This window comes from Megalopta genalis, chromosome 4 (genome assembly GCF_051020955.1).
Source record: "Megalopta genalis isolate 19385.01 chromosome 4, iyMegGena1_principal, whole genome shotgun sequence".
NCBI classification, from domain to species: Eukaryota; Metazoa; Arthropoda; class Insecta; order Hymenoptera; family Halictidae; genus Megalopta; species Megalopta genalis.
The window spans coordinates 26,483,301-26,510,516 of NC_135016.1; the positions used below are offsets into that span (position 1 = coordinate 26,483,301).

At 46.1% G+C, this 27,216-nt stretch overlaps 1 protein-coding gene across 5 annotated transcripts in view; it reads right to left on the reverse strand.

The window, feature by feature from the left end:
• Positions 1-27,216, reverse strand: part of Egfr (epidermal growth factor receptor) — a 329,246-nt gene that overhangs the window by 110,693 nt on the left and 191,337 nt on the right. The window contains exon 1 of one of the 5 annotated variants that reach the window (XM_033473792.2): positions 24,338-25,544. The exons of the other annotated variants lie outside the window; for them this stretch is intronic. The gene's annotated coding sequence lies outside the window, so the exon portion shown is untranslated. Of the gene's footprint in view, positions 1-24,337; positions 25,545-27,216 lie in introns of those variants that run through there. 5 annotated transcript variants of the gene reach the window in all.

A 27,216-nucleotide genomic window follows, 5' to 3' on the forward strand; every position in this document is an offset into this window, starting at 1 on the left:
GCGTTACATAAAAGTGCCGTTACCATCCTTGCCTTGCCAGTATCCTCGCCATTCGGGTCACAGAACGAAGCATCGTGCGTCGCGAACGGCGAGCACCGTCTCTCTCACCGATAAGTTCACGGCGACTCGCGCGCGCGTGCATTCGAGAGTCCAGAAATTTGTGGAACTTTCAAAGACCGTGCGGACAGCTGAGACAGCGTCAGCTGCTCGGACTGGCGCGACAGTTGCCTTAAACCGGGCTGTAGCATTCTCTGTCTGAATCAAGGGGTTCGCGGACTCGGTGCACGAGCACCGGAAGGGTGCGAGCAACCTGGGCGACCTTCGAATTCGTCGATGACTGTCGTCGCCGGGTTGAGAGAAGAGCGTCGCGTCGCGTCGCCGTTAAACGACGTCACGGACAATATATTGTTATGCCCAGGGCTGACAGTCTGCGAGCTAAACAAGGGTTGAAAAGCCTCGGTCAATTATGCGAGGCGCCGCGGGAGTGTTTTCCTGCGAGACAATGCCGGTGTCTGTCCGAGGACAGGGCTCTGTGTCCGAGCATCGGACGGTTGGTCGCGTCGGCTGGCCTGTTTCTGACCCGTCTTTCGACAGCAAAGTAAAAAAAAACTGCGCCGCCGACGATGAAGCTTCCAGAAAATAGTCGCGACGTTCGGAATACAGTAACGTCTCCCTAATTGACGCTCGGATTGTGCACAAAAATGGAAAATTTGGGAAGTGGAGATACGAATATTCGAGCCTTGCAGCTAGTTTTTATAGTTGTCGACAATCGATAAGCATAAAAAACGAGTCACGAGGCTCGAACAATCGTACCTCCTCTTCCAAAATTGTCCATTTTTGTGGACAATCTGAGCGTCAATTAGAGAGACATTACTGTACAGTGAATTCTCCCCAATTGTTGCTCAGCTTGCAAATAGAAATGGACAATTTGGGAAGAGAGGATATGATTATTCAACCCTTGCGCCTCATTTTTATAGTTGTTGACAATCGATAACTATAAAAATGAGTGTCGCGAGGCTCGAATAATCGTATCTCTTTCTTCTCAAATTGCCCATTTTCGTTTCCAAACTAAACGTCAATTAGGAAGAATTTACTGTACTACCTCCGTGATCGAAAAAAAGGTTTATCGAGCAACTATTTCCCTGAACTTTTCAGAACAATTCGCCCTGGCATTGATTCCACAACAAGATCAGCAATATCCTCGACGACAGATTACCTCGCCTATAGGACTAGTTTTCTTCTATTTATTGTATTTATATATTTATATATTTATTTATTGTATTTATTGTATTTACCGTACTGTTTCCGATACATTCGAATTATTTGTTAAGTACAAACGTTATTCGTATCTTTCTTTCTCTGAAAGCTTGCAATTGAAGAATCGTATCGAATTTGAACAGTCGTATCTCCTTTTCCCAAATTGTCCAGTTTCGTGTACAAGCTAAGCGTCAATTAGGGAGAATTCACCGCACTTGTAGAATGCAACGTCGCGTACAGATAGCGCAATAAATGCAGCATGCGCCTAGCACTCGGTCGAAGCCGCAGTGAACGTCTAATTGTAAGCGCAGTTAAGCATCGCGGTGCACTTTCCTCGAGATCGTGGCGCAGAGAGGCGAGGTTGCAAAGGGGGCGCTAAAAAATCGCATAATTCCAGGTCGCGGTGCGGCGCGGCGCAGCGCGGCGATGACGTCCGGAACCCGGAACCTTTGAACTATACTGTTTCCGATACATTCGAATTGTTTGTTAAATACAAATATTATTCGTATCTTTCTTTCTCCTCCGAAAGCTTGCAATTGAAAAAGTTCCAATCGTTGTAACCGCGAAGAGAGAACACGGTGCGAGGGTTGAGCCTGATCGAAAGCTTGCTCTCGACGATTTGATTCTCGTTTTCGAGCAAATTGGCCACTGTGCGTGGCTCATCTCGCAACCGTACACACAGGGTGGGCGTCAAGGACTCTCGAGTCTCGGTCTCGAGTCTCGCGGCGAAGCAGCGGACGACGACGCGACGCGACGGACCGGTGCGGTGGCCATATGTGGATACCGTGTAGAGAGGAATCGGGCCCCGTTGCACGCTCGCGGGGCCCGCGTCCTCTCGCCTATGCGCGCCCCGTTCGCTTCCACTCGCTTCCATTCGCTTCCATTCGCCGCCACGGACTTTCCGTGTGATTTACGAAGCTGGCGAACGCTGCATCCAGAGCGCGGGATGTATCGGATGCACCGTGCACAATGGCGGACCTTCTTAGGGGTACACGCGGTCCCCGCGAAAGTCGGCCATTGTGTACGCGCACGGATCGAATGGTAATGATTACACTTCGGTCAGATAACAGGTTCAAAGCAGCCCCCGTGTTCGCATTCTATCGGCACACTGCCTCTTTGCATTCGCAATTTGTCTCTCTGTTAGGCAATGCTAGTGGTCGTTTATATGGAAAAGTTGTGTCCTTTAAAAAAGTGTGAAATTTTGCAAAGATCGCGATTCTTAAAGAAACGATGCATACAACCCGAAAGGAGAAACGATTGCAAGATCAATTATTAACGTCGTTGAATTTCCGAACAGCCTGGAAATAAAACGGGCGATCGCGGTCGCGCAATAGATCTTCAATGCGAGCAAACAAAAGGTTCGAGTTGAACTTAATGCTCGAGCACGAGCAACAAAGACGAGATCCTTCAAAATCAAATGGAACATGAAACGAGCATACTGGCCCACATCTCTTTGCTATTCGAAGCGCAGTGCAGTTAATCCTCGATTAATGCAAGCAGCGTATCAGAAGCGATCGTTTCTCGAAACCGTGCTCGTAAAACCTTGGATTTTCCAGCATGCGCTCGCATCGATCGCATACGTGAAAACGCGAGCCTGCGTTCGCAACGAGCTTTCCTTAACCAGAGTTACGCCAATTGATTGCAGATGAAACCGCCGAGGAGCGACCGAGCCGACCCAGAAGTAAACTCTTGCAATATCGAAATGAAATTAAATCCGCGCGACTTTGTACCGATGTGTACATTGTGTCCAGAAGACGTGTATACAGAAGACGCGGATGTGTAACTTGTAGCAAAAATGATAAAAGAACGGATTCGCGGTACGAGTGCAAAGATTGCGATGTTGGCCTTTGTATAGATCCTTGCTTTCAAATATATCGCACAGAATTATATTATTAGTTTTTACATATTATTATATTTTAATAATCTTCGTCCCGTTATTAACTATATTAAACATTTAATCGTTAGGCTTTGTAATTATATAAATACCTATGTTACCTATAATTTTGTAAGTCTTTTTAAATTATAAATGTAAATATACTTGTTACATTAAAGCAACGATTGTTTTATTCGGCACAGTTATTATTTAAGACATGGAACAACATATATATAGAAACCACGCGCACTGTGCATATTTCCGGAGCGAGTTTCCGTTCGGTGACGGTACTTCGGCGGATGGAGCTGTCGTAGCGAAAGGGTTAAAAATTGAGCAAACAGTTTTTCACTTACAACTCGTACGATCGGAAGATACAGTACATTCTGCGCAATTGTCGTTCAGCTTGTAAACAAGAACGGCCAGCTTGGAGAGAGGGGAGCTCGTTTTTATAGTTGTCGATAATCGGCGACTATAAAAACGAGCCGCAAGGCTCGAATAATATTCGCTCTTCCCAAGTTGACCATTTTTGTTTACGAGCTGAGGAACGATTGCGAAGAATTTGCTGCAGTGGATCAATCGCAGCATTATTAAAACGAAAAGTCCAGGCGAACATTTACATCGACGTAGCTGTACTGGTGGTACGAAGTTGGAAGCCGTCCGTTTCTACGTCCGATAATAAATAAACCATAAAATACCATAATTTTGGGAGACCCTGTATATACAAATGAACAGGTAATCACATCGGAATGAACACGTCGAAACGTGATTTTGGGCGATTCGGACAACGATTCACGAACGTCGCTGTAAAAATGTTCTTCTGGCTTCGATTAACTAACCATAATTGGTGAATGGATGACATAATGGTTTTACAGAATGATTTCTTTCGTTGAATTTAGATGGAACAAAGTGTTTCGTTCACGCACAATGGGGAATATTCTTCGTATTATAAAACCAACGTATATTATATTCAATTAACGCTTCATTTTGTCCTTAATCATTTCTCTAGTCGAACGAGGCAATTTTGATCTCTTGTCTCCGCGGCGACTCGCGAATCAGACTCGCAGTTATCGTGTACATCGGATTCAAAAAATTGCCGCATACTCCAGCCATGTCGAAGCAAAAACCGAGCTCTACGTTTGGTGGGTCAATCGCAGTGGGTCAATCGCAGCATTATTAAAATGAAAAGTCCAGGCGAACATTTGCATCGGCGTAGCTGTACTGGTAGTACGAAGCTGGAAGCCGTCCGTTTCTACGTCCGATAATAAATAAACCGCAATGTATAGCGGTCGAGTAGGAAAATAAATGGAATGAAAAATTGCCGCGGGTACGCAGGACGCGCGCGCGGGTTCGAATACTCGTTTGTCGGGTTGTGTCTTGTGTCCCGGGTCCCAGCTGTGGGACGTACGCCGTGTTCCTAGGGAGAATGAGAACGAGAACGAGAACACTCCGTTTCTCGGGGCAGCGCGTGCCGGTGTAAGTGTAAGCGACTGTTTCGCGGCCCTGCACCGATCAATCGTCGAGTTTTACACCATCGGGATCGGGACGGGACGGAACGGGACGCAAACTGGTTCTGCAGGGACGTATTTGCGTTAATGGGGCGCCCGAGCGCCGAATATCTGCCGCGGAATGCGACGCGGGACTGTAACAAGCTCTGATCCTGATTAGACAACAGGGAAACGAGATACCGTCGCAGCTTTCTGCTCACCGATAAATCAATGCGAATATTAGGGTCGAATGAAAGCCTCCATTTTTCTAGATACAAATAATGGCAACTGCTTCGACTCGGCTCGCGCGTTCTCCTTTGCTTCCGATTTCATGAACTTTTTACTCGATCGTGTGTTCAGATCGTTGCTATCTAATTGCTTCATTGCCTATCTCCGACTGTGCATACTTTTTGAAAAAATGCCTCGAAAGCGGCAGCAATTTCATACGTAATTCAACAAATTGTTTGGATTAACCGTTTGGGTCTCAAGCAGCGCGATCGTTTTGTTCAGATCTTGTGCCGCGATCGAATTTTAGCGACGCACGTGTATCCCATAGTTGCTTTTCTTCATTTTTTTTTCTTTTTGTTTTGTTTGTCAATCTTGACGAGCGCTATCGCGCCGCTTGGTTCTCTTCGCAATTAACCAGTTAGCTGTGGCGCCTCCATTTCAGAGCGCGCACCTATATGTGTCGCGAGAATCAAGTATACTTGTCAAATCATATCAAGAGTATACTTGTCAAACACAATGTAAGTGTCGCTGTTAAAATATTGGGTCAAAAGACGGTTTTATTTGATAAAATTAACAATTTTATTACTAATATTTACTTATTCACTTGACGTTAACATATACCATATACATAATAAACGAAAAACCCAGGGATAATCAAATACTTATAAAAGTTAAAAATTCAAATTGCTGCTGTAGTGAGAGTGGTATTTAGCAAAGCAAGGAACAATATATAATGGCACTTTGCGCGTCGAACACCGATACCGTGATTCTTTTCTAATTTTATTTTTATAACAATGTAAACAACTTCGTGCAGGATTGGCCTCAAAATATTCCGAACATCTTGAAGTTTGAGAATATGTTTTTGTTTTCCTTAAAATTACAATTTAAATAGCCAACGGTCGCTACTTCTCACGCGCGACGAGTATACTCGTCGTGTCACAAAATATTGCCATTTCTCCCTGACGAGTATCCTCGTCAAACACAGCTAACTGGTTAATTAAGACAAGCGCTATCACGCTGTTCGGCACTTTCGGACCGTGTTTTCTGAACAACCCCTGGAACTCAAACGGTTAACATAGTGCAACAACTTTCTCCGAACTTGTTATTTAAGACTAAATTATCGAGCTTCTTCATAGGCTTCCCGCGAGTAAAGCTACCGAGTTGTAGGAATCCCAATCGACGTTACTGCATTTCAATGATCGACACCTTTAGAATTTGAATAGAATTCGATTCGTTTTATACGCGTTATGTTTGTACTTCCAGACAAAGTATTCGGAACGCTCCCCATCATTAGCGCAGTCATTCGGACTGGCTCCGACGACCGAGAAAGACGTCGCGCGTCGAGGAACAGCAGTCGGGTAAAAGGTACGCACGGCTAATTTTACAAAATATAGTGGACACGCTTCACTTTCGACAGGCCCGCTATCGGTGGTTCGTGTACGCCACTCGATATTACGCACGAGTCGCCTTATGCAATGAAGAAATTACAGTCCACGTTCCGACGATTCGACCGGCCCCACTTTCATCGGCGGAGACGAAGCCGGAGATACATGCTATCGCGGTTGGTGTCGTTCGCGTCTCGACGAATAGGTTACACGCAACGTGTGCGCACGGTGCACAGTGCGGTCGAAACAAAGCAAAAGCGAGCGAAAGCGGTATCGCGGTGATAAAACGCGTTTACAAATCGCGGTTGTAAAACCGATCTGGGCCCGTGTGTGCCGAGTCCATCGAACACTCTCCTGGACCCGGGAGTCTATTATAATGATTAGCAAACAGTCGGTGTAATATGCGAGTGGGTGTCCCGAAAGAGGAATGAGATCGTTGGCTTCGATTACGCCGCTTCGAGACCCAACGCAACGTCTAATAAAAGCATTGCCCCGGCGCTGGCATACGCGCGACCATGCGCCGCCGATAGTCGCGAGTCAATTATCGGATGATATCGCTGTCCTTTTTAGCGATCGAGCGCGCTCGCGCTGATTTGCGTAAGGCCCGATCGAGCGGCACGTAGGCTCGTAGCGGGCCCCGCGAGCATAAAAACCGAGTATAATCGGCGTAATTAACAGCCAATGAACGGCTCGTAATCCTAGGTGGATACAGAAGGTATCTCGACCTAACCCGTCGCGTCGGCGAGCCGAGCCGCTGCGCCGCGCGGCGTACAGCGTACGCCTTTCATTTCGTGCGACCCACGTACAGAATCGTGTATTGCCGGTGCTCCACACCGAACAAAAGGAGAGAACTCTTTTCGCGAACGTTCCGACCGATCTCGGAAGACCGATCGATCCGGACCGCCGTCGCAGTTACCGCGGCGTGATTGCGTATACGGAATCGCGTGAACGGCTCGCAAAAAAGGATAATCCCCCCCGGGCGAGGTCGCGTTTTTTTTGCAAAACGATGGCGCTGAAACGATGCGAGGATACTTTGGAGTTTCGCGAAATACTGTCTTCGAAACGCAGAGAGAGAGAGAGAGAGAGAGAGAGAGAGAGAGAGAGAGAGAGAGAGAGGGAGAGAGGGAGAGAGAGGGAGAGAGGGAGAGAGAGGGAGAGAGGGAGAGAGGGAGAGAGAGGGAGAGAGGGAGAGAGAGAGAGAGGGGGAGAGAGAGAGAGGGAGAGAGAGGGAGAGAGAGAGAGAGAGAGAGAGAGAGAGAGAGAGAGACAATTCAATAGTATCTTCGACGTAATATCAAAAATTCCACGTATTCCAAGTACTTCGATTGCTACTGTAATTATTGATAGCAGTATAACTGGTATTGGACGCGCAACGAATACGTATTTCAATCATTGCGATGATAATGTTAGGGCAAGGGAATTAGCCAGTCAGCTGTTGCAATTTTTATGCAACAAACATGTTACGACGAGTGTTGTTACTTGACCGCAGCGGCGGATTCAGTGGGCTGGAATGAAACGAGAAGCAATTCTATTGAACCAAAAAATTCGGCCGGAAGGTCTTGTCAATTTATTCAACGAAAATGCATGGATCTTACGTGACGCGAGGAAATAAGTCGGAAATTATAACAGAACGATTACAGTACTTGTTTTTTAACGCTAGATTCACGGAGCACAAGAAAGCTGTTTTATATTAGTTTATAAAAGTAACGATAGAACATTTATCCTGATTTGTAACAAGTGTTATTGTAACATTTGCCGTAAGTAATACGTAAATTGAATAAATAACTCCTGAATGTATCTTTACGATATGTATAATCGTAGATTAAATAATTAGTGCCCCTTCGTTTTGACGGGGCACAGATTTTCCATAAATCTAGCGTTAATTAATGAAATCGAAACTAGAAAGTTTCTCCATAAGAAATATTCTAGTTCGATCCTTTCCTATTCCGAACATCCTGGCAGGATTAAAAATTCAGTTTGCTCGATCTATTACAACAAAATGGACTAATAATTGCTAGTTTGCCCGATCTATTACAACAAAATGGACTAATAATTGCTAGTTAGATCGAACCTAGATGCAGAATCGAATTGCCCGCAATGTTTCCATAAATCGACGATGCTAAATTGCGATCTCTGTACAGCGGTCTGTGTGTCGGTTAGGTTGCCTCGTAGCGAAAGAATTCTCGATCCTGGATCGCGGATCGTGGATCGTGGATCGGAATAGTTTTTCAATGGCCGGTGAAGAGCAGCGCGATCGGAGGATGCGAAAAATGAGAAGCGTCAAGCCGGGGAATAATGGCTCCTTTCCCTCGGCAGCCGGTCTAATGGCGCCGCATCAGCGGAAAAATACGCGGTCATAAGATTCCTCTGCAACCGGACTTGGGCGCTTAACTACGTGCTCGAAGGCTGGATATACTGCCTCGGTGCGGTGCGCGGCGCGCGGCTCGCCGCTCACGGTACACGTATACGTGTGCATGCGGCTATACATCTCGTCCGGAGGTTGAATTCTAGTCGTAGCGAGCCCTCGTAATCTTTAGCCCCCGAGGTCAGCACGAGCTCGTCCCGTACGACTCGGAGCTCGGGACTCGGGACTCGGGACTCGAGGGAGAGAGAGAGAGAGAGAGAGAGGGAGAGAGGGAGAGAGAGAGAGAGAGAGAGAGAGAGGGAGAGGGAGAAAGGGAGATCCTTCGTAGATAGAGAGGAGCCCCCCTGAGAAACTCGTGTCGGTATGTACACGACCAGTACCCCTCTGTATTGGTCGAATAGATACCCGAAGGACCCGGGCCCTCTCCGGAGGCTGATCGCATATTATACGGCCGAACTCGTGCTCTGGCTAAGACAAAGGGTTCCACGGATCCAGCGCCGAGATAGCCGGGTTCAAAGGTTCCGGGTTTCGGACGCCATCGCCGCGCTGCGCCGCGCCGCACCGCGACCTGGAATTATGCGATTTTTTAGCGCCCCCTTTGCAACCTCGCCTCTCTGCGCCACGATCTCGAGGAAAGTGCACCGCGATGCTTAACTGCGCTTACAATTAGACGTTCCCTGCGGCTTCGACCGAGTGCTAGGCGCATGCTGCATTTATTGCGCTATCTGTACGCGACGTTGTATTCTACAAGTGCGGTGAATTCTCCCTAATTGACGCTTAGCTTGTACACGAAACTGGACAATTTGGGAAAAGGAGATACGACTGTTCAAATTCGATACGATTCTTCAATCGCAAGCTTTCAGAGGAGAAAGAAAGATACGAATAACGTTTGTACTTAACAAATAATTCGGATGTGTCGGAAACAGTACGCTAAATACAATAAATACAATAAATAAATATATAAATATATAAATACAATAAATAGAAGAAAACTAGTCCTATAGGCGAGGTAATCTGTCGTCGAGGATATTGCTGATCTTGTTGTGGAATCAATGCCAGGGCGAATTGTTCTGAAAAGTTCAGGGAAAGAGTTGCTCGATAAACCTTTTTTTCGATCACGGAGATAGTACAGTAAATTCTCCCTAATTGACATTTAGCTTGGAAACTAAAATGGTTAATTTGAGAAGAAAGAGATACGATTATTCGAGCCTCGCGACACTCATTTTTATAGTTATCGATTGTCAACAACTATAAAAATGAGGCGCAAGGGTTGGATAATCGTATCCCCTCTTCCCAAATTGTCCATTTTTGTTTGCAAGCTGAGCGACAATTGGGGAGAATTCACTGTACAGTAATGTCTCTCTAATTGACACTCAGATTGTCCACAAAAATGGACAATTTTGGAAGAGGAGGTACGATTGTTCGAGCCTTCCGGTTCGTTTTTATAGCCACGGATTGTCAACGATTATAAGAACGAGCTGAGTAATTATGATTAAAGAAGAAGGGAAGATTAATGATTATAAGAACAGAGCTCGAATAATCGTATCTCCTCTTCCCAAATTGTCCATTTCTGTGTACAATCCGTCGATGATTAATTGCAGAAAAGACGGTTTTCTCGAATGCTTCTTGCTCGTGGAGCCGCAATTGAAAGCGAAGCCGAAGACGCGTGCAATGCGGCACGGGAAATGGCGAAGTCCTTCCTCGAATCCGACGATTTGCTATAGAATTGGGAATGCCCGACAATAGATGCACGACCTTGCAGCTCGTTTTTATAGTTATCGATTTATCTATTATAGATATCTATTTTATAGTTACAAGCTGCAATGTTATTTATAATCGTACCTCGTCTTCTCAAATCGTCCACTTTTGTGTACAAGTTGGAATGTTCATTATTTTGGAATGTTCGAGCCTAATGATAATTATTTCTTACGTATTCAACAGGGCCGCGTCGCGTCGCATCGCATCGCATCGCATCGCGACGCGTTCTTTCCGTTGGAAGTTGCGTGTTTGTTCTAGGCTCACGCTGAAGATTAGACGTTTAGATGCTGACAGTAGGAATACAACTTCGCGTACGAGAGAACGTATCGGCCGACGTCCGTGATAAGAGATAAGAAAAGGTTGTCCAACAGTGGTCCCCGAGTTCTACCACAGGTGTAAGTGGCGACTAATAAAGCAGGCCCTATCTGCGACGATGCTGGGAGCGTACCGTCTCGAACGGCGAGCCAAGACCAAGGATATCGTTCTTAAGGCGATCCTGCACGCGAACCCATGGAAACGGTCCAAGAAAAACGCTCGGCCTTCCTCCGCAACCGCGCATTACGTCGTCACCCGGCGACAGGAAAATTATGCACCGAAGAACGCTCGACCTTTTTACCTCCTTCAAAATAGTCGGTCTGCGTATTTCACCGATTATTACTTAAAAGATCAATCGTTGAACCCTTCGCTTGTGAAACGGCGATTACTCTTTGCCTCCTGGTAACGATGGCTCTGACTTTTCAAACTACGAACTAACCGATTCTCTTAACGCGTTCCTGTTTTTTTTCTTACAATGGAGCTGCGACGTTCGGAAACCGTGATCACCGGTCCAAAGGTCGCATTCCAGGCTCGAAAACCAGGAAGAAGAAACCGCGCGACACGTCGAATCGCGCGGCGCAGGTCAGGGCAGAAGATCTTAGATGTTGGTGATGCAATCGCGGATCTATGAACCTCGTAGCGTAGCTGGTTCTCGACTCTCGAGCCCGAGCCCGAGCCCGAGCCCGACTCGCGGGAAATCTCAGTCCCGGGACAACGCGTATAGTCCTCGCAGGACCACGTCTCTCGCGTGCATCCTTCGGCCTATCGAGCACTATACTCGCCGTTCGTGCGCGACTTTAGCATCGGTTTAACCTCATTCCTGCCGGTGACGTCAGTCTCGCCTTTCCCTCGACTTCTGGACCTTCCAGCATCTCCCGAGATGTGCAACCGAGCTATCTATCGACTATTATAGACAAAGACGATTATTCTCTGGATTCGTTTCTGCCCTTTTCGCGCGAGAAAGGTGATCGTCTTCGACTATTCGGCGAATATTCGGCGCGATGCGCGGTCCGCGGACGTGAAAGTACGCCGATTGCGACATTTAATGGGCTATGATTCGGCACGATTTTCAGCCAATGCATACTTTCCTTTGCCGTACGCTCGCGCCTCGTTTCTCCTTTATTGTGCTCTGGTAATTTAAGGACTCCTCGCTTTCCTTTTTCTGCGATCTTTGTTCCGCCCGCTGCGTCGCGTCGCGTCGCCTCGCTCGAACCTGCTCGATTCTTTTGTCACGACTTTATCATCTTTTTGCCACGGCTTTATCAAGGAATTCGTTTCTTTGACAAACCTACTTTGTTTTGTTTTATCAATACGAAAGCTCGGCTATATCTGATTTCTACATGTGTACAGGTATTCTGCAAGACGACATCCATCTTGTCCAATTATTTGTTTCAAAGTTTCATTGCTCGTCATCGACAGAAATCAAATCGGACAAGACGACTCGATTTTCTCCATCGCGGCTAATGCTTCCACGGCGACGAGTGATTGCTAATAATTGCGCTATCAAGCTGTCATTAGAGTGAATTATGGTTCTCATTAACGAGCGAATTTCATAATTAGCGGGGAAACAATGCGACAGTCGAACATTACGGTAATCGCGTGTCCTTTCGCGCCGCTCTGAGTTTCCAATAACAATGACGATAAAAGGCTTAATAATATCCTTGGAAACACCAATATCCTTGGTTCGACGACGAGTCTAGTATTTATCGGACAATCGAAAGTGCCAGATCTCTCGTTGTCTTGCCTTTTCCGTTGTTGCAACCGGTGTAATAAGCAATCGCTCGTGAAGCTAATAAGACAACCAATTTCAAACGTCGTCGGACAAGCGATACCACGAAATCTGTACAAATCCGTGAGCACAGCTAATTTTTGAAACAAGTTTTCTATCGATAAATCGGCATTCGTTAGGGGGGAGTTATAATTTTTAGGAAAATTATTCGCAATCGGGGACAAAGTCCTCTAAGATGATCGACTATAACCGATTCCAATAATATGCTAATAAGACATCCAATTTCAAACGTCGTCGAACAAGCGATACTACGAAAATTGTACAAATGCATGAGCAAGGCTAGTTTTTGGAACAAGCTTTCTATCGAAGTTCTATCGAAGCCTTCGTTAGAGTTATAATTTTTAGGGAAATTATTCGCAATCGGGGACAAAGTCCTCCAAGGTGCTCGACTATAACAGATTCCAATAATATGCTAATAATACAACCAATTTCAAACGTCGTCGAACAAGCGATACTACGAAAATTGTACAAATGCGTGAGCAAAGCTAATTTTTGGAACAAGCTTTCTATCGAAGTTCTATCGAAGCCTTCGTTAGAGTTATAATTTTTAGGGAAATTATTCGCAATCGGGGACAAAGCCCTCCAAGGTGCTCGACTATAACAGATTCCATTAATATGCTAATAAGACATCCAATTTCAAACGTCGTCGAACAAGCGATACTACGAAAATTGTACAAATGCATGAGCAAGGCTAATTTTTGGAACAAGCTTTCTATCGAAGTTCTATCGAAGCCTTCGTTAGAGTTATAATTTTTAGGGAAATTATTCGCAATCGGGGACAAAGTCCTCTAAGATGATCGACTATAACAGATTCCATTAATATGCTAATAATACAACCAATTTCAAACATCGTCGAACAAGCGATACTACGAAAATTGTACAAATGCATGAGCAAGGCTAATTTTTGGAACAAGCTTTCTATCGAAGTTCTATCGAAGCCTTCGTTAGAGTTATAATTTTTAGGGAAATTATTCGCAATCGGGGACAAAGTCCTCTAAGATGATCGATTATAACCGATTCCAATAATATGCTAATAAGACATCCAATTTCAAACATCGTCGAACAAGCAATACCACGAAAACTGTTCAAATCCGTGAGCACAACTTTTTTGGAACAAGCTTTCTATCGAAGTTCTATCGAAGCCTTCGTTAGAGTTATAATTTTTAGGGAAATTATTCGCAATCGGGGACAAAGTTCTCCAAGAGGCTCGACCTTAACAGCTAATAATTCCATTTATTAATTCCATTAATCAGCTAATAAGACAACCAATTTCAAACGTCGTCGAACAAGCAATACCACGAAAACTGTTCAAATCCGTGAGCACAACTTTTTTGGAACAAGCTTTCTATCGATAAATCGGCCTTCGTTAGGGGAGTTATAATTTTTAGGAAAATTATTCGCAACCGGGGACAAAGTCCTCCAAGGTGCTCGACTATAACAGATTCCATTAATATGCTAATAATACAACCAGTTTCAAACGTCGTCGAACAAGCGATACCACGAAATCTGTACAAATCCGTGAGCACAGCTAATTTTTGAAACAAGTTTTCTATCGATAAATCGGCCTTCGTTAGGGGAGTTATAATTTTCAGGAAAATTATTCGCAATCGGGGACAAAGTCCTCCAAGATGCTCGACTATAACAGATTCCATTAATAAAACGACCAAGTAACAATTACGGGGAGATGATTATCAACGTCGGCCAACGTTTTTTGTTCTCGGAACGCAACGTCACGAGGCGGGTGAGTGTTGAAACCGGCCAGTCAATGACTCGTAAGAAAATTAACATTTTTTTCTCTGAGGAGGTACAAGCGCGTTTTCGAGGTCCCCCCGTAACGCGAAGTCCCTACGCGTGTGCTCGCGCGCACGTGCGCGCGCGCGCGTGTGTGTGCCGGCGTATTCTTTCCCTCGAGACTTCAGGAAAGCAGGTGAGGTGCGCACTGGGGGCCAGCGTCAATACCCTCTAACTAAGATGGGTTTTAAGGGGCTGGCCACGGGTTTTAAAGTGTCCCGTCGGTGTTCGTGAAAAGCTACGGGCCTCTCGACTCGCCTGTATTGTGTCTGGGAAACCCGTGAAGCCCATCCGGGGCCCACGCAACCGGGAAATATATTTTCGAAAGTCAGCGCACAGGTCACGCTGAAATTCAGGTAAAAAGATACTTCTCGCATCCCGTATAACTTGGACGAAGGAGCACATTCCTCGGCCTAAACGTTCTTTGAAAATCGAAAACAGATCATTGCGAATTTCGCACAATAAGGCTTCGTCGATCTTATTATCGTTTTAATAACTTATCGTCATTTTGAATGTCGAATATCATACTTCTTTCGATATTATTGTCGCACACTCTAAAACAGAAAATTGTAAAAAAGTATTCTAACAAGCAAATTCAACGAATTTTATACATATAATTTGTATCTCGCAGAAATACATCTCGCAACGCGAAGAGGATGAAATTAATGATTTCATAGCGCACAGGTAAAACAGAATAAAACTTCCATGTACTCGAGGTATTTTTATTAATCAGCCATTTAATTTTTAGCGATACTTTAATTTGCCCGGAGAACGTGTCGAACGATCGAGCGCCGAGCGAAAGAACAAACACGAAAGTCGGTTATCCGAGCAATAAATTATTACTGAAATAATATTAACCGATGCCGTCGAGCCGAGCTGATAACGAGCACGATAAAAATCATATTTGAATAATCATTCGGATAAACGTTGTTTCGATAAAGTCTCGGCCGTGATATACCGTACGCCAGCTCCGTGTAAACACAATCCGGTCACTCGCAGTCGTTGCACTATGAAATAAAAAAAAAAATTGGTACACGTTTCTTGCGTTTCTTTCGCGCGGCGACCGCGCGATAAGAGATAAATGCCTCTAGAATTCGAAAACGAACGAGCCGAACGAACGGTCCGGTGTACAAGTAATATCGAGTCGCGAGTTCGGACGCGGATACGTTATTAGCGAATTACAAGGTTTTTCTCGGATCGAGTCGAATCGATGCGAAGCGAAGCGAAGCGAAGCCGCGAAATACCCGCAGCCGATTTTCCGTGGAACTTTAACGCCACACCCATGTAGCGCCCCAGCCTGACGCGGCCGGATTGCGCTAGAAAACTGGTCGATGTGACAAATTGCGCGATATCAAAGGATCGAAACGTGGCGAACTCGAAACAGTTCGCGCGGGCTTGCGCAATCAGCTTATCAGCAGAACGAGTCCTGTCTTCCAGATGAAAATAATGGTCGGCGCGGCGACGAAATCGACGCGCTAACAATGCACGTTGCATCGATTACATTAACAATCGGTTTTCTACGGAGCTGGTCACGGCGGAAACCTTCCACGACGGTGAAAAAGCGGAAGAATTTCGTGTGGGTAGTCTCTCTCTTTTATACGCGTCATCGGTATTCCGAGGTTTCTCAGCTACGAGCAGCTCGATATTACAGGCGAGACAACGTTTCTACAAATTCTCGAGCCTCTGGATCAATAGAAACATGCATTATCCTAACCGAGAGCTCGCTCACGATTAAACCGTAGATCTCTTGATCTTTCTCGTGTTCATAGGCCATAGGTTATTCTATAAGAACAAATCGACGATCTATAAGTATTACCATTCGCTAACAAAACTCTGTTCTCTTCTCGTCGATTTTATGCAAGCATTCGCATCGATTTAGACACGTAATAAACACTTACGTTATTTTCTTTCGAAGAAATAGTTACAATTGAAAAACCTTTACCGGTTGCAACTATATTTACGCAATCGTAACATTTTGTCCCATTGGACTTACAGAATACAGTAATGTCTCCCTAATTGACGCTCAGATTGCGCACAAAAATGGACAATTTGGGAAGAGGAGGAACGATTGTTCGAGCCTTGCAGCTCATTTTTATAGTTCTTGACAATCCGTAACTATGAAAACGAACCGCAAGGCTCGATTAATAGTACCTCCTCTTCCCGAATTCTCCATTTTTGTGGATAATCTGAGCGTCAATTAGAGGGACATTATTGTACATATAATATTCGATTTAGAAACAAGGACTATGACTTCTTTTTTAACCCTTTCGCTACGGCAACTCCATCCGCCGAAGTACCGTCACTGAACGGAAACTCGCTCCGGAAATATGCACACTGCGCGTGGTTTCTGTATATATGTTGTTCCAAGTCTTAAATAATAACTGTGCCGAATAAAACAATCGTCGCTCTAATGTAACAAGTATATTTACATTTTTAATTTAAAAAGACTTACAAAATTATAGGTAACATAGATATTTATATAATTACAAAGCCTGACGATTAAATGTTTAATATAATTAATAACGAGACGAAAATTATTAAAGCATAATAATATGTAAAAAATTCGTACCGCGAATCAGTTCTTTTATCATTTTTGCTACAAATTACACATCCGCGTCTTCTGTATACGCTTCATTTCGATGCCGCATATACAGGGTGTCCCGAAAATGTCTCGCAATCCGAAAGTAGGGGATTCCTGAGGTCATTTGAAGCAACTTTTTCCTTAGCGAAAATGCAATCCGCGGCTTCGTTTGCGAGTTATTAACGATAAACAGTGACCAATCAGAGGCGAGATCATTTGGCGCGAGACAGCCGAGCCAATGAGCGGAACTGGACTCCGTGCGAAAATTTTCGCAAAGGAAAGAGTTGCCTCAAATGACCTCAGGAACCTCCCAGTTCCGGATTACGAAACATTTTCGGGACACCCTGTATATACGGCGCTCGGCGCGAAAGGATTAAACAAGGACTATGTTTCTACCACCCACAAGAAGAGTATATGCGTCTCTACGAATTGTAAGAGGGAGTCCACGTCCCCGCATATTTTCGAAATGTTACGAACGCGTCGAGATGCTCGGTCTAATGATAGGCATCAAGACAAAGTTTTCCATAAATTACCGAAACGTCCCGCCTCGTGGCCACGGCTTTCCATTCGGCTCGTACGGATGACATTCTAATGACATTCGCCGTGCCCTTTCCCTTTCGTGGTCCGCGACCGCGGACGCGACACGGGCCGATTAATGTCCCTCCTCCCTTAGAGAGTAGGCAGTAGTAGGCCCGTTCTTAACCGTTTGCGTACCACGAGCCACTTTTGCGCTCTTCAGATTTTGTGTCGAGAAAAGCCAGGGCATTTGGCCGAAACAGACGACTTACGGCCCACCCGAAATTTGTCGAAACGTGCTCAGTCTTTTTTTTTTTTTGCAAAATTTGCATTTTGTTGTTACCTATTCTAAATTAATAGTATATATATTTTCATTCATAACGTTTTATTTTATGTTTTACGGCTTTTTTCGACATATAATCGAAGGAGCGCTATTGCGCTCTTCGGCGCTTCCCGACGCATAATCGAAGGAGCGCTATTGCGCTCTTCAGCGCTTTTCGACGCATAATCGAAGGAGCGCTATTGCGCTCTTCGGCGCTTTCCGACGCATAATCGAAGGAGCGCTATTGCGCTCTTCAGCGCTTTTCGACGCATAATCGAAGGAGCGCTATTGCGCTCTTCGGCTTTCTTCGATGCATAATCGAAGGAGCGCTATTGCGCTCTTCGGCTTTCTTCGACGCATAATCGAAGGAGCGCTATTGCGCTCTTCGGCGCTTTCCGACGCATAATCGAAGGAGCGCTATTGCGCTCTTCAGCGCTTTTCGACGCATAATCGAAGGAGCGCTATTGCGCTCTTCGGCTTCTTTCGACGCATAATCGAAGGAGCGCTATTGCGCTCTTCGGCTTCTTTCGACGCATAATCGAAGGAGCGCTATTGCGCTCTTCGGCTTCTTTCGACACATAATCGAAGGAGTGCTATTGCGCTTTTCGGCGCTTTTCGATCCTGTTTTTTCAGAACCATCTGGTACGCAAACGGTTAAAGAAGGCAGGCAACGCGTATACATATTTCTTTTTCCTCTGTCTCGCTCCTCGCATCCTACATCATACTCGGAACGTGCGGATGCGCATCCATATGTACGCATAACCGTGTAACGACGTCCCAAACGTGGTATCCGATCGTTGAACGACGCGACGTCCTAGGCATCGTTACCTTGACAAACGCTGTTCGCGCACCGGGCGACCTAATCGGCCGTTCGTTCAGTTTAGTGCATCTTAACGAATTATAGTGCAGGCTCCTCCGGCTGCTTTTGTCTACGCCGGAATAAATTTGCGAATGTAAATCATGCGACGGCGCCGGTTTTATTGTGGCGGAACCGATCGGAATATGGTTCTCGTTCCGAGAACCGCGGTGACTAGGAATTTTATGAGCGCCGGCGTGGCGCGGCTCTAGGAAATTCGATGGGGAATCGCTGTCGAATGAGAATCCGGTTAATTGACAACGTGGGACGCCGGGTGACTATTATGGCGTGTAGAAAGTAACGAGTGCCGTTCGTTACTCTACGTCTGGTGCCACGAACGACGCGCGCCTCGTCAGAAATCCGGACGCCGAACTTCTGTCGGAGCGACAATTGTAATTCTTCTGTAATTCTTCTGGTCTATCGATAAAGCAGAATTGTACACAAAGCATCGATTTCAGAGGAAAATAACAGCTGTTTCGAAAGTGCGAATTTATCCAGTCAAGCGTGTTTGACGACTATATCCGTCATGGAGATGCGGCAGAATTTTGTGTCGTGACGATCATATCCGTCATTCGTAAAATTTTGTTACAATTTGATATTTAAATTGTGATTCTGGCGAAAACTAAATCGTATTCGTAAATTTTAATATGTTTAAAATGTTTCGAGGTCAAGACGAAATGAGAGAAACGAACAAATGAAAATGATAAATAATTTGAGTTGGATTCATAACTTCCTGAGGGCTAATTCGTAAGCAAATTGATTATCCCGATTTTCATCTTGATGTATCAAATCCCCCCCCCCCCCCAAAAAAAAAGTATATTAGATTCTCCATCTGCAGTGAGATTCCTGGAAAGAGCTAATGTGCGCGCTGTCTCACTTCTTTTCTTTTACTGGTCTTACTTTCGTGTAAACAAAGTTGCCAAAGGCATCTTTGCGTTGGAGCAGGCAATTTTTGTTGCCATGCAGCGCAGTTCGAGGACTCATCGGGGATGGAGAGGAAAAGGTTGGCGATTTATTAGTTTTCGGAGAATTGGATTTTGTGCAAAGTGCCACTATGCGTTGTTCCTTGTTTCCGTGAATATCAGACGGCAGCAACAGTTTCAATTTTTAACTTCTATAAATATTTGATTTAATAAATCTATTATAATAATATATATATATATATATATATATATATATATATATACATTTAATAAATCTATTGTATATAATAATCTAATAAAAATATTTGATTTTTCATGTTGAGCGACTGTGTAAATATTACCAATAAAATTGTTCATTTTCTAAAATGAAGTCGTCCTTTTGACCCAATATTTCAACAGCGCCACTTACTCTGTGTTTGACGACTATACCCGTCATCGCTTGATTATCGCGACACACGCTGGTGGGCGCTTTGCAAAGAGATCGCCACAGTTAGCTGGTTACGAACAGGTTAGTGGAGTGGATTCGCAGTATCCGCCTACTTTGGAAGCACATTTCGAACCGTCGAAGATGCAGAACAAGTTCGAAACAAGTAATTTGTTCGAACATGCGACTTTTTGAGCACTTCTAAACCGAGCAATTCGAAATGCTTCGAAGAAAATGTAACGTCCTATTCGACGAGAATAAAGTCTCCGCGGACTTTCCAATCGCTGCGTATTTTCCAGCACGCGTTGCCGCGGCAAAGGGTAGCTAGAGTGGCTTCGAGGGAATGAAGGGTGTGGGACGTTTTCCCCCAGCGGCCATAGAGGTCTGAAAAGGTAAGCCACCTAATGGTCCGGCGACATGGCAGATGTCACATGCCCACCACGGCCGATGTTTTCCAAACGGGCGCTGTTTTGCCGGGAACATAAGCGTGTGGGCTTCCCTTCTTACCCCGGCATTCGAGTCTCCGGCAGCTACTGACGATCCAGCGAACATTAGGCGGCCTCTAGGTCCCCGGGAGCAGGGAGCCCGGAAAGACCGGGGTGCCGAGAACGAGAAGAAATTCCAGGCTTGTGCAATTCGCGTGGCCGAAGGCCTGGATATCGCCGGCGGAGTTTCGTTTACGTTTTACGTATGTGTAACGAGTTCGCGGAGCAATTGGAACGTGGCGTATCGGGGCAACAAGGAAATCATGCTCGAAGTGTTCCCCCGAGCCGATGTCGAAAGGAGAAACTTATCGAGAGGCCTAGATAAAGGAAACATCGAGCCAAGTGCAGCCGACGAATTCTTGTCGAACAAAAGCGGAACTGTCGGCAATCTTCAACGAAATTGCGAGAGCTGATCTTCGACGTGCTACCTGTTAGTCTATTCTTTACAGTCTATTCTTAGTCCACGCGAATCGTAACGATTGATTTAACCAGTTAGCTGTGGCGCCTCCTTTTTTCGAAGCGCGCACCTATATGTGTCGCGAGAATCAAACGATGACGAGTATACTCGTCGAACACAGAGTAAGTGACGCTGTTGAAGTATCGGATCGAACATACGGTTTTATTTTATAAAATTAACAATTTTATTACTAATATTACTTATTACTACTATTGCTAATTTACTTATTCGCTCAACATTAACATATATTGCATACATAACAAACGAAAAACGCAAGAAAAATCAAATACTTATGAAAGTTAAAAATTCAAATCGGTGCTGTAGAGTGGAGTTCAGCAAAGCAAGGAACGATACATAATGGTACATTGCATGTCGAACACCAATATCGCGAATTATTCATATAATTATTCGTATGTTTTGTTTGTTTGTTTTATTCTGGTCTGGCCTGAAAATATTCTAAACATCTTGAAATTTCAGAATATGTTTTTGTTTTCACAAAAATTACGATTTAAACAGCCAATGGTCGCTACTTTTTACGCACGACGAGTATACTCGTCGCAACACGAAATACTGCCACTTCTCCCGCCAATATACCCGTCAGGGTATACTCGTCAAACGCAGTTGACTGGTTAACGATCTTGTTTTCGCCATTATTCGATAAAAGCTACCGAAAGTTCTGTTTGTAGCACGATTATTCAGTCGATTCTTAGTCCACGCGAATCGTACCGATGATTTAACGATCTTCTTTTCGCCAATATTCGATAGAAGCTACCGAAAGTTCTGTTTGTAGCACGATTATTCAGTCGATTCTTAGTCCATGCGAATCATACCGAGTGATTTAACGATCTTCTTTTCGCCAATATTCGATAGAAGCTACCGAAAGTTCTGTTTGTAGCACGATTATTCAGTCGATTCTTAGTCCATGCGAATCGTACCGAGTGATTTAACCATCTTCTTTTCGAAATTATTCGATAAAAGCTACCGAAAGTTCTGTTTGTAGCACGATTATTCAGTCGATTCTTAGTCCACGAGAATTGTACCGAGTGATTTAACAATCTTCTTTTCTCCAATATTCGATAGAAGCTACCGAAAGTTCTGTTTGTAGCACGATTATTCAGTCGATTCTTAGTCCACGAGAATCGTACCGAGTGATTTAACGATCTTCTTTCCGCCATTATTCGATAGAGGCTACCGAAAGTTCTGTTTGTAGCACGATCGTACTATCAGTAGGTTTACGCTAGATAAAGTATAACGGAGAAATCTGAGCGATTGAAAACACCGAGACAAATTGCTGAAAGTACTCGAAAAGGTTTGGATGTAATCTCTTTTTTTCGATAAGCAAAGATCTCGAACAGGGTCGTAGCAAGGTTTCCGTAGACCCTGGCCAATTATTCATTCAACTTGCGGTCGAGAAAACCGTTTCAGTCCGCGATTCTTAATCTACGTCGCTAAATCTGGATCGGCGAGTGGTGTTCTTTTTCTTTGCACGCGTCTCGGTGCCGCCGAGTGACCCGGAAGTCGTTGAAAAATGCTCAAGCTACTCTGGAATCGGCAAGAAAAGCGGCTCCGGGTTTCACCGGTGTCCCAGAAGATCTCGCAGCACGGACTACAGTAATGTCTCCCTAATCGCCACCCAAATTGTGCAGAAAAATAGACAATTTGGGAAGAGGAGATACGATTATTCGAAGCTTGCGGCTCGTTTTTATGATTGTTGACGATCGGCAACTGTAAAAACTAACTGCAAGGTTCGAATAATCGTATCTCCTCTTCCCAAATTGTCCACTTTTTGTGGACGATCCGAGCGTCGATTAGAGAGACATTACCGCATGTCGAGAAAACCCAACACATTTCGAACATCGTGGACAACTGACATTTTTGTGCAGAATCTGAGCGTCAGTAAGGGAGACATTACCGTACCGGGCGCGACAATTTATCTGAAATGTAGACGAGCCGTTTACATTCGCTCGCTGGATCGAATGCACCGTTAATCACGAGCCCGATACACTTCTGACGAGGAGATCGGATTGCGGGCGCAACCGCGGCGCGGCGTGCCGGGAAATCGGAGTAAGGTCGATCGAGCGCTAATTCGGCCCGCGATCGGGCCGCAACGGTCCTATGTGGCACTGGGCACACACGTTTTCGCCGGTGGCCGCGGTGTCAGGATGATCAAGAGCGATCGGCCGATCTTTGTCGCCGCGGTAAAAACCTATATATCTGGTCACGTATCGTCCGCGACAGCGAACAAATGGTTCCGCGGATCTGTTTACGTTCGGGGTCGGAATTTATGGGGCGAACGTGCGTCGCGGGCTGCCGCGCACGTGAAAGTCTAGCCAGCGCGCGATTCCGACGAAGAAACACGGGCACCGAACGGTGGCCGGGGCCCTTTATAAATCTTGTCGCTTGGAAAGCGAGGCCTCTCGGTATGCCTCGGCTTTTTGCCGAAAACGCGTGCGACCGGACCGCGTTTCTGCGGCAACCGCGGCTCGGCTCGGCTCGGTTCGGCGCGGCGCGGCCGCGGCGGTGCCAAAGCGCGTCACACAGGGCCACGTCTCGCCGAGAGCTCCGACTCCGGCCAAGATACTCCGGGCCTGTGTTGCACGAGGGAAGAATGTACGCAAGAAATGTTAAGGCGTGTCGATGTCGATCCACCGGGCCCCGCGGACTCTGTCTCTCGACGCCGCGCCGTTTCTCCAGAAACTTTCGCCATTGCCGATCTACCGGCCGAGTCGCCGGAACTCGAAGACGGCGACCGACTCTCTACTAGAGAGCTAGAACAGAGAACCTTGGAGATCCTACGTGCTACGAAAATTTTGCCGAATTTCCAGCCCTTCGAGCTTAGACAGGTTTCTCGGATCGAGCGACGAGGGGAACGCGTTTATTGCAATAATTATCGCACTCGAGTATCGGAGTTGCTGGCTAGATTGACAATATTCTTTTGACAGTGGTACAGGCGAGTTGAAGAAACATTGACGAACTGTCGCATCGTTATCGCCAGGTGAAAGAAATCGTCTTTCCTTTAGCTTGCTAGGAAACCTAATAATCCTGCTTAGATATTCGCGTTCCAAAGTTTTAGTCGGGAGTGCTATCGCTTGCATCGATAGCACTCCCGAAAGTATAGCAAGCGATAGCACTCGCAAAGCTCCTCTTTGGAGACTTTAGCTACTGCTCCTCAACATTGACTAAACTTTGGTATCCTCTAAAAGCCGAAACTAAATCGTCGAACGTCCGAATTATCGACGTTAGCCACTGTCGCGTTAGCACGGTTCGAATCAAACATTAAACGTCTCCCGCATTTCTCGATAGTCGAATTAGACGAAATTATGCCATCGCATAACTACAGAAACATGTTGGCAAAGTTGCTGAAGCTTCGATCGACGGAAGTTACCGGCGCTGCTCGAAAATCGACGGGGCCCAGTCGACGAAGGAAACATGGTCCGAGTTGGAGTAAACACCCGACGAGTTTCCACGAGGGCGCGTGGGTATCGGATCGCGGACCGAGAGAGGTTCGATCGGAGAAAATTCACTCACCGATTCAGAGGCGATCGTTGTGGTCCGGCGAAATATCCAAGGCGAGGCATTCGACGCGCAGCGCGTACGAAACTTCAAGGAAACGAACGTTCACTTTCAAAACAAGCTGCCGTGTCTCCGGAGTTTTGCGTGCACCACACTGCGAGCATTCGGCAGCAACAACTATCGCAGCACTTTCACGTAAAACCGGCGTCCCAGGGTCCACGTGGTTGTGCTCGGAGGGAAATCGAATCGCACCGGTTGTCGTGGATCGGCGGCGAGAAACGCGAGCTCGAGCCGAGCCCGGTCCGAGCTCGATCCTTGCGCGATCGATATGCGGATGCGGACGCGAAGTCACTCGCGGGTTTGGCCACGCGCGATGCTAGTCAGCGGACGCCTCGAGACGGCCGCGTCCGTGTCCATGAGATCGACTGATCGCGGTACAACGCGAGATCGGGTTTGCTTGGCGCCGATAAGAGAGGTGCGAGTCGAGGCGAGCCGACCGATGAGGCGTGCGTGCGCGCGCGCGCGCGCGCTGTTATCACTGTCAAACACGTTGACGGCGCAGTCCGCCGCGGCCGCCTGGCATTGCTTCCACGAACCCGTTCTCGGCCGTCTCGAGCTCGAGTTGCCGAGCGCGGGAGAGAAACGGATTCCTTTGTCGTTCCTCCGAACGCATAAAATCCGAAAGTTTATAGTCAACGCGATCCCCCGGGCAACCTGTTTTCCGCCGCTGACAACAATACTCCTCGAGAGCTGGCCGGCGCTGTCAGCCGATTCCGATTCCCCTTCGGTCTTCGCGTACTCGGCGTGCTCGGCGTACTCCGCGCGGCGAGGAAGTGTATATCCACCCACGAGCTCGACGACGAGCGCGGTGTGCTCGTCTAAACGAGCCTGGCCGTAGAGAGCGAGGAGAGGTCGGCGTCGGTTTGTTTCACGGATCACTCGCGATTACACGGGCACGTTCGACGAAGGCAGCGAAGGTGCGCGCGAGTTCGACCGGCGGTCCGCAGACGAGAAAGGAAGAGGCGGCTTTCACGAGAATTCCTGCCGATCTTTCGAGGCCTCCTCTTCGGTCCGCGCGTCTCACCTTGCGGAGAGCGAGTCTCCAGGTCGGCCATGCAACGACGCACAGGTCCACGCTGGCCAGCAGTCTCTCCTCACCTCTCGTACACCTTCGGGCCTCTCCCTTTCCACCTTCTACCACCACCACCGCCGCGCACGGTACCCGCCACCACCACCACCACCACCGCCGACGTTACCTGGAGCCTCGAGTTGGAGTCGCCACCACCGGAGTGGAGTGGAGTGGAGTGGAGTGCAGTGTGGAGTGGAGTGGATCTCCACTCTCCACCTTCTCCTTCGCCGCCGCGCCGTCAGACTTCCTCGCCTCTCTCTTGCCACCCCTCTCACTCGCGACTCCACCGACCAGAAGACAACTCCTAGCTTCCTCTCTCTCTCTCGCTCTTTCTCTTTCCCTTCTCCTTTCTCTCCTCGACCCTACCCCTTCGCCCCGCGGACTACTCTTCCGCCGCTTCCTCCACTTCTTCTTCTTCTTCTTCTTCTTCTTCTTCTTCTTCTACTTCTTCTACTTCTACTCCTTCGCCGTCGCGCTTCTCTCTCTCACTCTCCTTCTCTCTCTCTCTCTCTCCCTCCTTCTCTCTCTCTCTCTCTCTCTCTCTCTCTCTCCCTCTCGCTCGCTTTCCTCTTTCTTTCATCTACTCCTCCTACTCTTCCTCCTCCGCCACCTTTGCCTTCGCTGTACCTACGAGTCCTTCGTGGATCACTCGGTTTCTCTACCTTGCTCCTCTAGGCCAGGTAGAACGGCCGCCTAGGTATCTCTACGAGCAGTATCTCCGCGAGGGGCGAGGGGAAACGTGCCTCTGCCTACAGCCTTTCCTTCTTCCCTCTCTACGGTCGATGCATCGCCACGCATGATCCCCCTCGGTTCTATACACCTGAGGGTTGCGCCCGGTGCATCTGGACTCCGAAAAAACATGTGCTCCGAACGGTCTCTGCGCGCTACCAGAGCAAATTCCGGGGTTCCAGGCTTGAACTTTCGACTGTTGGAACTTTGCGTTCGTTTGTTGTGCTGGTAGAAGAGGGAAACAGGTTTCAGATCATTTCGTGATAAATGTACGGAAACAGGTACGAACATCCCTGTCGGGAACGTTAGAAATTGTGGCTGATATTGCGGAAGTCGAATTTGAGGGAAACATTTATTTGATTTGTATTCGTGGTACGAACATTGTTCGGGTGCGAGGCGACTGGATTGAGCGGCGTTCAACGTTTCAAATGTCTTAGGAAACCATAAATACAGATGATTGCTGCCAGTCATAATTCTAACTCTTTAACCATTTCAGTGTTGACCAAACCTGGTTGACGTAATTTGGTAAAGTTTCAAGAAGAAATTATCAAAATGTTGTAAATACTAACAATTATAATAAAAATTGTCAAAAGCATTTCAGTGTTGACCAAACCTGGTTGACGTAATTTGGCAAAATTTCAAGAAGAAATTATCAAAATATTGTGAATACTAATAATTATAATAAAAATTGTCAAAAGCATTTCAGTGTTGACCAAACCTGGTTGACGTAATTTGGTAAAATTTCAAGAAGAAATTATCAAAATTTTGTAAATATTAATAATTATAACAAAAATTGTCAAAAGCATTTCAGTGTTGACCAAACCTGGTTGACGTAATTTGGTAAAATTTCAAGAAGAAATTATCAAAATTTTGTAAATATTAATAATTATAATAAAAATTGTCAACAGCATTTCAGTGTTGACCAAACCTGGTTGACGTAATTTGGTAAAGTTTCAAGAAGAAATTATCAAAATGTTGTAAATACTAACAATTATAATAAAAATTGTCAAAAGCATTTCAGTGTTGACCAAACCTG